Source organism: Monodelphis domestica, chromosome 1 (assembly GCF_027887165.1).
Source record: "Monodelphis domestica isolate mMonDom1 chromosome 1, mMonDom1.pri, whole genome shotgun sequence".
In the NCBI taxonomy this organism is placed as follows: domain Eukaryota; kingdom Metazoa; phylum Chordata; class Mammalia; order Didelphimorphia; family Didelphidae; genus Monodelphis; species Monodelphis domestica.
Window position 1 is genome coordinate 675,417,885 of NC_077227.1, and position 12,395 is coordinate 675,430,279.

A 12,395-nucleotide genomic window follows, 5' to 3' on the forward strand; every position below is an offset into this window, starting at 1 on the left:
ACATCGGAATTTGAAGCCCGATTCTCAGACTCCCCCAGCTTTGGGACCCTGGGCAAGTCACTCAGTGCTCAGAAGATGCTTCTTCCTTTGGAAAATAGAGGCTAGGTACCATCTGGGTGATTTCAGAGGGATAAGGAATGCCCAGGGAGGAAAACTTTCCTGACCAATGCAGGGCACTACCCTCTCAGAAACTTAGAGTCTTAGAAATTTGCCCAGAGCATTGAAAGGTGACTGGCCCAGGGCCACTCAGCCAGGATCTGTCAGAGTTGGAACTTGAACCTAGGTGCTTCTGGATTACAGGCAAGTCTGAGACATTAGACCAAATTTTCTCATTTAAATAGGAATAATAAGGCATAAATTGTTTGCTTAAGACGGTTTCTTGTGAAGAAAATGTTCTATTAGATGCAGAACAATTTTAAAGTATTTCTATGGAATTTTTATGAAGAATAAATATGTATACATATCTGTATATGTCTTTCTGTGTATATTGCATTGTACAAACATGTATATGTAATATGCAAGGGAATTGTTTATGTGTATATGTATGTAATAATGACATAATAAAGGACTACCTGGATTCTTCCTGTAAAGAATGCTACCTTTGGGGGCAGCTGAGTGGTTCTGGGAGGTACTGGGTTCAAATTTGACCTCAGACACTTCCTAGCTGTGTGACCCTGGGCTTGTCACTTGACCCCCATTGCCTAGCCCTTACCAATCCTCTGCCTTAGAGCCAATACACAGTATTGATTCTAAGACAGAAGGTAAGGGTTTAAAAAAAAAAGAATGCTGCTTTTGAGGCCATAGACACATTTCTATCATGAATAAATATATGTATGTATGTGTATGTCTATATGTAAATATGTGTATATGCATGATATATTCATAGAAAATACATTTGTATGTGTATATACATACATTTGTATTCATTTAAGGTTTTCTTGGTAGAGATACTAGAAATGATTTGTCTTTTATTTTTCTAGCTAATTTTATAAATGAGGAAACTGAGGCAAATAGGGTTAAGTGACTTGCCTGGGGTCTAGATTTGAACTCAGGGAGATGAGTCTTTCTGACTCCAGGTTTGGCACGCTTAGCCATTGTGCCCCTGTGATATCTGCACACATAAGTATATACATACACATTATGAGATACTATGTCAGAGCTGATAGAAATTAAGCAGATAGCAGTCAAGAAGATTTAAGTTCAAGTCTTTTCTCTAACTTAAATTCATTATGTGACCCAGGATAAAATTATAGGATCATATATGTGGAAGGAATATTAGAGACTAAAGTTCATTTTATGTATGGGTAGACTGAATTTCAGGTTTAATATGTTACCCAAGATCACACAGGCCGTGAGCCTCAGAGGCAGATTTTGAACCCAGCTCCTCTGACTTCAAGCTAGTATTCTTTCTCCTGTATAGATACTTAGCACCTCACTCCTAAAGTTTTTCTCTAAGCCTGCGAGTTGAAGAACAGTTTACTTTCTGGGAACATGTTGCATCAATGAAAGGACAAATCCTCTATATATGTATATGTATGTATATATGTATGTATGTATGTATTAATATCAGAGTATGCTTTCCCTCCTTATCTCTGCCTAATGACTGCCATGGCTTTTTTCAAGCCCCAACTAAAATCTCACCTCCTACAAGGAGCCTTGCCCAGACTCTCTTAAAGTTCCTTCCCTTCTGTTAATTATTTCCTATTTATCTTGGCCATACCTTTCTTGGTCATACTTACTTGCATGTTATCTCCCCCATTAAACTGTGAGCTCCATGTGGTCAGGGAATGTATTAAAAAAAAAAAAACCTTTACTTTCTGCCTCAGGATCAATACTATGTATTGGTTCCAAAACAGAAGAGCAGTAATAGCTAAGCAATAAGGATTAAGTGAATTTCTCAGTCACAGAGCTAGCAAATGTCTGAGGCCAGATTTGAACCCAGGACCTCCTATCTCCAGGCCTGGCTCTCAATCCACTGAGCCACCTAGCTGCTTCCTAGGGACTGTCTTTTGCCTCTTTTTGTATCATCAAAGCTTAGTATAGTGCTTGGTACAAAGTAGACACTTAAACATTGATTGATTGATGTATTGATTGATTGATGTATTGATTGATTGAATATATGTGAATGTTACATTTTCTCCCTCTGATTAGTCTTTAAAATCCTAGCAACTAGGAATGTATACACCCCTACTTAAGGATTACATGTTGAGAAGGATGGCCTATGACAGACATATGCTAGCAAATGACAAATAAGAAACAACTTACAAAACCTGTAGGCTGTCCTAAGTCAAGTTTAAGCTACCATTAGTAAATGTGAGACACAGGAAGTGATGTAAAAAACCGTCTATATTTTTAAGTCACTTCCTCTTGTGGCTCTCTTCTTGGCAGCAGAGGCATTGAGCTCTGGGTCTCTCTCTTGGAGACTTTGGGTTCGACTAGTGGTGTGGCTCATGGTAGTATTTTGGTGTCTTGGCATCTTGGCAAGGGTCAGATGAGGCGTCTTCCCTGAGCTCTCTCCAAGTTTAGGTTGATTTCTTTTTTTATTTCCCCTTACCTTTCCTAAAACACTATCCTCCTAGGAGGCCCCTCATCTCAGAGGAGGCCTCATGACTGGAAGCCAAGTTAGATTAAATCTTGGAGGAGGTCTTGTGGCTGAGGTTCTCTGAACTCTCCTTGGTTTAGGCTAGGCTGGAGAAATCTTATACCCTTTTCCCTCTCTCTTCTTCTTAATTCCTTCCCTCTATTTTAATTAAATCACCATAAAATTCCCAAAATGACTTGAATATTTTTATTGGGATTTGAATTAATCCCTGGCGACCAACTAAATGTATATTCAGTTAAAAAATCCCTTAATTTACACCTTACTTATACAATGTATACAAGTATTGATATCTGAGTTAGAAAATAACTTTTTGATTCATTGCTTTACTATTTACTAAATGTGAGACATTAGACTATTCTTTCTGAATCTCTACTTCCTCCAGTGTAAATAATATTAATCCTTTACTAGCAACTTCACTATGTTGTTAGAGTTCCAACAGTGTAGGAGCACTTTCTTTGTCACCTGTGAAATGCTATCCATATGTAATTTATTATCATCGTATGTTATTTTTAGGTATGATTTAATACTGTTTTGAAGGGAAGTATCAGGTAAGGTGTCAAACTCAAATGGAAACTTATTCTTCAGGCAGTCTATTGACTTAGAATACCACAATTCACTTTATCTCTTTTGTACTGAATTTTTCTGTATTTTGTTAAACATTTCCCAATGACATTTTAATCTAGTTTTGGTTCTATTGTGTCCTTGGACTCTGAGTTTGACATCTCTGATGCTGTGTATAGATGGCTGACCTTGAAAACAGGTAGATCTTAAGTTCTCCTTCTAATACATCTTGGCTGTGTGAACCAGAACAAGTCACTGGTGCTCTGGGCAATTCTCTCAGACCATAAGTTACAGAGAAGGGGATAACTTACTTCCCTAGAAAGAGACAAATCACTCAAAGTTCTTTATGCCTCAAATAAAAAGACAGACCCAGTTCCCATCTCTATCATATTTAATATTACATATAAGATGCATTTTTATAAATACCAGATATATTATAAAAAACAGATTTTGCTAGATCTAGGTCAGGATCTCTTCCTACCCTGTTTTATTAATGGACCACTTTTCAGAATAATATTTTTAAGTGACTGAAGGAAATGAAATTAATCCATATATATATGGCCCCACCCCATTGAAGTTAGGAGGCAGTTACGTGGTGCAACTTATACAGCCCTAGACCTGGAGTCAGGATGACCTGAGTTTAAATTCCCTCTCAGATATGAAGATGCTGTGTGACGCTGAGCAAGTTACTTAATCTCTGCTTTGGTTTCTTCATCTAAAATGGGTATCATACTATCATCTACTGCAAAGAATGTTGTAAGGATAAAAAGGGAGACAAAATCTACCAATTTGCATGAAATATATTATTCATGGTAGCCCTGAAATCTGGAGATCTGTGAAGCCTCGGTTAGGATCCTCGTTTCTGGGTTATGGATCTCTAACCTTTCAATGAGCCACAGTTGGAGTAAGCCAAACCATTTTACCCATCTACACTGCCAAAAGCAAGTATGAGTACCCATCCAGAGGTTCCAAGGATAACCCCTATGCTTTGTACACAGGACTTGTCTGCCAAACCCAAATACATTTTTATTAGAGCGTAGGTCGTGGTGTGAAGAAACTTATATCTTCCACATCTGCCTCTCCTATAAAATGTGCCTGCAGAACTATGATTAGAGCCAGTGCCCTAGAAATCTTGGCTGACTGAATGACCAAAGACATTACCTGCTAGCTGGGCAGCTTGTTGACTCAGAGCTAAATAATCTTCTATAGCCAGGCTGGAGCAGAGAATTGGGCAGGACAAGGTAGGTCCCCAGGATCTGTATTGCCAGGAAGAGGCAGACTGAGAATGTTGATGAGTCAAGTGGCTGGGAATCAGTCACATCAGGATTAGATTGTCCTTTGATCTACACATGGGTTTCAAAGTAACAGGAAAAACATGTCTGTTTCTGTTGAATATAAACTGCCTGGAAAATAGAGTTGCAGCTGTTTTTGTGTGCTAACTCTGGACAGCCTCTGGGGTCTTCTTTACTTAGCTCTTCAACCAACTATGATACATTACTCTGACACCTCCCAGAAAGGTTCCAAGTGGCCAGAGATGCCTACATGCAAATGAACATGTTGTCAAACTTCTAGAATACAAGCCTTCTTTGGGTAGAAATTTGGTAAAGAAGGTACAGTGGACTTCAGTGAAAAGAGAGGAAGGTGCCACTGTACTATGACCTGTTCAAAGCATATCTGGAAAACTGAGGTCGGTGCTGAGTATCCCATTATAGAAAAGAATATGGACAAGTTTGAGAGCATCCAAAGCCTGATAACTGGCATGGAGAAGGTCCTCAAGTCCATGTCATTTGAGGATCAGATTAGTTTGGAGAGATCATAGTATCTACCTCTAAGAACTTGAAAAACTGTTATGTGCAAAAGGGATTCGACTTACTTCGTTTGATTCTAGCCATCAAAAGCTAGAAACAATTGATGGAAGATGCAAAGAGGCAAATTTAGGTTTAATGTCAGAGATATCTCAATCCCTGGGTGGAGGAGGCAGGGAGAAAATTTGGAAGTAAAAATAAAATCAATGATAATATCAGGAACAAACCTCCAAAAAGTCAAAACTATCTGAAGGTAGTATCTGTTGCTTCAGAAATTGTTGTGTTCTCCTCTTTGGAGGTCTTCAAGGAGAGGTCGCATGTCCACTTGTTGAGAGTCAGATGGACTAGATGGCCTTTCAGGTCCTTTTGAGCTCTAAAATTCATGATTTTGTGTAATTTTGTGAGCACTAGAGCAGGAGCCAAGTCAACTAGAATGAAGTGATTCTGCCATCTATTATCTATAGATCCTTCTTCTTTCCCCTCTGGCCTCAGCTTCCTCCTCTGCAAGATGGGGTGATCTGAGAGAAGATAATACTAGAGTAGCTGGCCAATAAGCATTTATAAAGTACCTTCTCACATCTCTTTTTGAAACTTTTCCCCTCCCTAAAACTCTAACACCTTTTTTTGTACTGAAGATTCACAATTCTCTTTGTTAATAATGACCTAAAACTGATGGACAGGCTCTCTTCCTATATATGGGAAAAATATGCTAGATTAAAAACCAAGGTTGATACTGATTTATGTCCAGGTTTCACTGTGATCAGGCCCATTTCCTCATTGCCCACCATGTCCTCCATCCTCATGCCTGCCTCCATGTCTTCAGTTATGCTATTTACCTTTCCTGTTATTTACCATGCCTTTATCTCAGTCGAACCAAGTCTTAGGTACCTTTGAAAACATTATAACTTAAAGGCACAAATGGCATGGCACAAGAAAAAATGTCATTCCCTGACACCCAGGCAAAAATCTAAATGTCCAGTTTGACTTCCAACATCAAGTATTCTATATCTTCATCCTTGTTAGCAAAATAAAACCAAAACAAAACAACAAAAACTCGATGAGCAAGAAGTACAAAATGTATGTAGCCTTCTATATTCTAATGCAACGAGAAATGGTTTTGCCTCTAGTAACATCTAGATGTGTTGGTCAAACCCAAATCACAATCACCAATTAGAGTTGGGTTTTTTTGTGTTTTTGTTTCTTTGTTACATCTTTTGTGACATCCCAGAATCCACAAGACCGTTTTTTTCCTACAGTGTCAAACGTTATAGATTTAATATTGAGCCTATGACCCAGAAAAATCTGGGCCCAAAGGAGATGCCTAATGGAAGTGACCTTGGAAAGATAACATATCTTGTTCTGTCCTGAATATCTAGAAAAAGGGACTAAGAATATCTCAACTCACTTTTTTGCTTTCACTTTACTTCTTATCTCTCACATAGTTGCTTATATGTCTTTAAATTATCTCTATGACATCTAATTTCCAGAGAACAGAAATTCCCATTGAATGGTAGCAAGAGACAGTATCTCAGCATTCCTTCCTACTTTCCTTCCCTCCTTCCTTCCTTCCTTCCTTCTTCCTTTCCTCCCTCCCTTCCTCCCCTCCCTCTCTTTCTCTTCCTTCCTTCCTTCCTTCCTTCCTTCCTTCTTTCTTTCCTCCCTCCCTTCCTCCCCTCCCTCTCTTTCTCTTCCTTCCTTCCTTCCTTCCTTCCTTCCTTCCTTCCTTCCTTCCTTCCTTCCTTCCTCCCTCCCTCCCTCCCTCCCTCCCTCCCTTTCTTCCTTCCTTTCTTTCCTTCTTTCTTTCCTTCTTTCTTTCTTTCTTTCTTTCTTTCTTTCTTTCTTTCTTTCTTTCTTTCTTTCTTTCTTTCTTTCTTTCTTTCTTTCTTGATATTAAATCTTAGTTTCAAAGCAGAATAATGGTGAAGGCTAGGCAGTTGGGGCTCATTGACTTGCCCAGGGTCACATTGTCAGGAAATGTCTGAGGCTTTAGACACAGATTGAAATCCAGACTCTACCATCTCCAGATCTGGCTCTCTATCCACTGAGCCAATAAGCTGCTCTACACAAATCCTTTCTCTTTCATATGTGACAAGTGTTCATTCATCCTTCATGTGCATATTTCAAATAACACAGAACTCAATCCTTTCTAGTACAAATAATTGAGTTAGGAAGATCTGAGTGCAAATGTGACTTAAGATACTTACTGAGTGAGTGATCTTGAACAAATATCAATTTCTCTGAATCTCAGTTTCTTTTTTTACAAAATATAGATTATATAGACCCCACCTCTTAGTATCATTGTAGGAATCAAATAAAGTAATATATGTAAAGTGCTTTACACACCTTAATATCATATAAAAATGTATATTATTAAATCTAGGTCCTGATTAGTGCAAATAGTGAATCCTCTGAAGTGACTGCATAATTTGAATTTACACTACGAGTTTGCATTTCACTGGAACTAATGATCACAATTTACATTATTATAACTTTGAATAATACAAATTTGAACACCTGCAACCACTTCAAGGGATTCATTATTTGGTGGAGATTCATTATTTACTAACATATAAAGCATTATTGTGGAACTATTTATATTACCATTTCTCTTTTGGATGACTAATTGTTAAAAGTTTTTACTCATTTGGAGCCAAAAACAAACTCTACACTTGGTTTTGCCCTCTGAGACCAAACAAAATATGCCTAACATCTCACATGACAGTCTTTCAAATATTTGAAGATAATCAGAACATCCTAAGTATTTTCATGTCCTGAATAATTATCTTCAGATAATTCTTAAATTTTATCATCTTAGGATCTTGTAGACCCTCTTTCTTCCTGTCTATGTCTTTCCTGAAATGTGAATTGAACTGAACAGTCTACTGAAAGAGAAAACTACCTCCAAAAGGAGATAGTTTAATGGAAAGGACCTAGATGGATTAGAATTGGAAAAAAAATAACAACTAGGAACCTCCCAGGGCCAGTGAAACACAACCCTTGCAATTATTAAAAACAAAGTTTATTGAGGATAGGGAAATGATAAATAAAGTCCTAAATCTACAACACTATAACTTCTCCCACTATAACTCCCCCTTGTGAGGTTTGCTCTTCTGGTCTACTCAAACCCTTCCTGTTTACTCCCTGGTCTTATCTAGACCTCCAAAACTATCTGACTACCTATATACTAGATTGTCTTTAAAAGGCTTGAAATGCAGGACTCACAAATGTATTGAGACCTTACCCAAAGCCTGGGGTTGGCTTCCTAGGTAAACCCAAATTCCAAGATGACAAAACCTTCAGGTTTACCTTAACCAAGTTGTTTCTGATAGGTTGATCTCTGACAGATTGATCTCTATGCTTCAGGGAAAGGCAGGTCTCCTCCAAGGCAGCTCTCCAACCCAGGAATTTCCTAATCTTTCCACAAGATTAGTCTTTTCCCAGGGGATGCCAGAGCAAAAATCCTCCTTACCAGTTCAGAGAAAATCCAGATCAGGAGAGACTTTTAAACTCAGTAAACTCCCAAGATCCTCCTCTCCTTCCAGAATCTTCTCCCAGAGTTTGTGTCTAAATTCTCCTCCTTTCCTCTTAAAGACAATCTGTGCATTTCTCTCTATCCCTTATCACTTATCCTTACACTACTATAAAGGATCTTAAAGAGGAGAGAGGAGATGGATGTAAACATGTTGTGGGAACATCAATATGTGTCCTAGATGGAGAAAAATCACTTAAAAGAAAAGCTAGAGAAGTCAACCTGAATTGTATAAAACCAGTAGGGTATTTTGGAATTGAATTTTCCAATATATTTCAGTATAGTGACACAAACCTTCTAGCCATCTCACTGAGAAGGAATTACTTAGAGGGTTGTCAGAGACTAGGGAAGATAAGTTAACCTCACTGGCTTTCCTTCTCCCTTGACTAGAGAAGGATTTTGTGAACTTTGGGGGGTCAGATGATTCTCGACCATTAGCAATCTATGCCAAGAAGTATCCTTGCTGATGTTGTCTTCCTTCAGCATAGACTCATTGAATCTAGACACATTGAGGAAAAAACAGCTTTATAAGTTCAACAAGGAGCCCACAAGGAAGCCATATCATACCTATCAAAAATGTGTTAAAAACTCCATCAAAAGGACTTTGAGGAGCTATAGTTATCCCTTTGTTACATTTTCTCTAAGCTTGAACCCACATTTCCTTGGACTCTGTATGGACTTATAGGAGAGTAAATCACTGATTGTTGGGAGAGATGATTTTAACCGAATGTACTTACCATATCACTTTAGAAAATACCACTTTCTAAAAGTATTAACTGGCAGATTAATTGACATCACATGATAATAATGGTGAGACTCAGATTAGCACAGGCTTTCGAGCTTTATCATTACAAAAGTATATCCCATTTCCTTGAGATTTCTTAAAACCATAATGGGGGGGGGGGGGCAGAGTCAAGATGGCAGCTTAGCAAGCAGCAAAAGTTCAGACCTCGTGGAAGACCCTTCCTTAACCTATACAGACTGAATGCTCCTAGGGCACCGAAATTCAAGCTGAACAACAGGACAGAAGCAGGGAACCCTCCTTCTGGACTCAAATCAAAAGGTAACCCCCCCCAAAAGCCAGAATCTGAGAATACTCAGGGCTAAGGGGAAGGCAGAGCGAAGGTCCCAGGACCCCTCCCCCACAACCCAGAGGGCTGAGCCCCCAGCAGCAGGGGGAACCTCTGAGAGGGCAAAGGTGCTGGCTTGGAGGGTCTACCTTGTGAACAGCAGGGCCCTGGGCTCGGAGCATTCAGCTTGGACAGCGGGGAGGAAGCCAGGGAGAGATGGGGCCATGGCTGGGTCCCTCCACCCAGCTCCAGTCTCGCCATTGCCTCTGGGCACATACAGACAATCCAGTTCTATCTAATCCCATCAGAACTCCTCAGAGTTTAGGGAGGCGGGCAAAGGCACTTGTGGACAGCAGAGAAGCAGCTGGAGAGAACTGGAGAGAGCCTGGGTGGCCCAGCTTTCCAGGAGTCTTCAGAGCCTCAGAGCTTCATACCACATACAGCCCAACCCACTTGAACTCAATCCAATCAAAAGCCCCCAGAGGACAGGGAAGCTAACATTCCTCCCCTAGAGACTGTACCAAGAGATCTGACAAAGCTCCAAGAGGGGAGACTGACAGCCCCAAAACCAAAACAAAATGAGAGGAGCAAGAGCACAGCCAAATACGGGGAGCAAAGAAGGGGTAAACTCGAGCAAACAACAGAAAAAGAAGAAAGAAATTACAATAGACAGCTTCTGCACAGGTAATGAGCAAAGAGCAAATGAAACAGAGGGGGAGGGATCAGCAAAGGAAAAATCAGAAATCCCAGCGAATTGGATACAGGCTTTGGAAGAACTCAAAATGCAATTCAAAACACAATTAAGAGAGGCTGAAGACAATTGGGAAAAGAACTTAAAAACTAAGATAAGTCATCTGGAAACAGAAAATAGTGTCTTGAAAGCCAAAATCAACCAGCTGGAAAATGAGGCAAAGCAGATGAAAGATGAGGTGAAGAAGATGAAAGATGACCTCCAAAGAAAATCCGACCAAAAGGAAAAGGACGACCAAAAAACTAAGGATGAAATCCAGTTTTTAAGAACCAGAATACAACAACAAGAATTGAACGACCTCACAAGGCAGCAGGACACTATAAAACAAAACCAAAAGAATGAAAAAATTGAGGAAAATATGAAGCATCTCATTCACAAAACAGGATTTAGAAAATCGTTCAAGGAGAGACAATTTAAGAAGTATTGGCCTACCAGAAGACCATGACAAAAGAAAAAGCTTAGACATTATATTACAGAAAATTATTAAAGAAAACTGCCCTGAAATCCTTGAACAAGAGGGAAAAGTGGAGATTGATAGAATCCACAGATCACCTCCTGTACTTAATCCCCAACCGAAAACACTCAGGAATGTTATAGCCAAGTTTAAGAACTATCAGACCAAAGAAAAGATATTACAAGCTGCCAAGAAGAAGTCATTCAGATACCACGGAACCACAGTGAGGAAAATGCAGGATCTGGCTGCATCCACCCTGAAGGACCGAAAGACATGGAATATGATATTCCAGAAGGAAGGGGAACTTGGTCTACAACCAAGAATCAACTACCCAACAAAACTGACTATATTTGTACAAGGGAAATATGGTCATTCAACAAAATAGAAGAATTTCAAGAATTCGTAAAGAAAAGACCAGACCTGAACAGAAAATTTGATGTCCAAGTACAGAACTCAAGAGAATCATCAAAAGGTAATTAAAAAAGAGGGGGAAAAAGAAAAACAACAAAAAAAATTTTTTAAGAGACTCAATAAGTTAAAATGATATATATCCCTATAAGAAAAGAGGTTATTGGTAACTCTTAAAAACTGTTGTTATTACCTGGGCAGCAAAAAGAAGTATACTGAGAGGGAACAGCAATAAACTGTATAAGATGAAAGGACATGACATAAATAGGTATATAGATATATGCATGCAAAAATACATACACATGAGTATGCATATATATATATATAAATAACTAGAGCTTAAAAATAGGTTAATATTAAAAGAAATGGGAAAAGAAACAAATGGGGGTAAATTTATATGTCATAAAGAAGCTCATGGTGGGAGGGGGGAGAACATCAATACACTGGAAGGGTAAAGAGGTCGGAGACAGGAAATACTCAATGTTTCCGTGCTTTGAAAGGGACTCAAAGAGGGAAAAACAATCCAATCCATTGGGGGAAGAGAATAGATTTGTACCCTATAGGGGAGGAGAAGGGGAACAAACAGTCTGGTGGGGAGGGAAGCAGTACAAGAGAGGGAGGGAGTGGGGGGTTAATTTTAGAAAGACTACAGGGAAAATAAGGGGGGGGGAATAGGGAGGGTGGTAGAAAGGGAAATAAAATAAGGGTGGGAACAAGGGGGACTGTCCAAAAGCAAACATTGGTGTAGAAGGAAATAGTGAAAGAAGAAAAGGCAGGAAAAGGAGCAGAAATCAAAATGCTGGGAAATACACAGCTAGTAATCATAACTCTGAATGTGAATGGAATGAACTCACCCATAAAACGCAAGCGAATAGCAGAGTGGATTAGAGTCCAAAACCCTACCAAATGTTGTCTACAAGAAACACATATGAGAAAGGTAGATACACATAGGGAGAAAGTAAGAGGATGGCGCCAAATCTATTGGGCATCAACTGACAAAAAGAAGGCAGGAGTCGCAATCATGATATCTGACAAAGCCAAAGTAAAAATAAATCTAGTTAAAAGAGATAGGGAAGGTAATTACATCCTGATAAAGGGCAGTATAGACAGTGAGGAAATATCTGTACTCAACATGTATGCACCAAATGGCATAACATCCAAATTTCTAAAGGAGAAACTAGAGGAACTCAAGGACGAAATAGATAGAAAAACTAT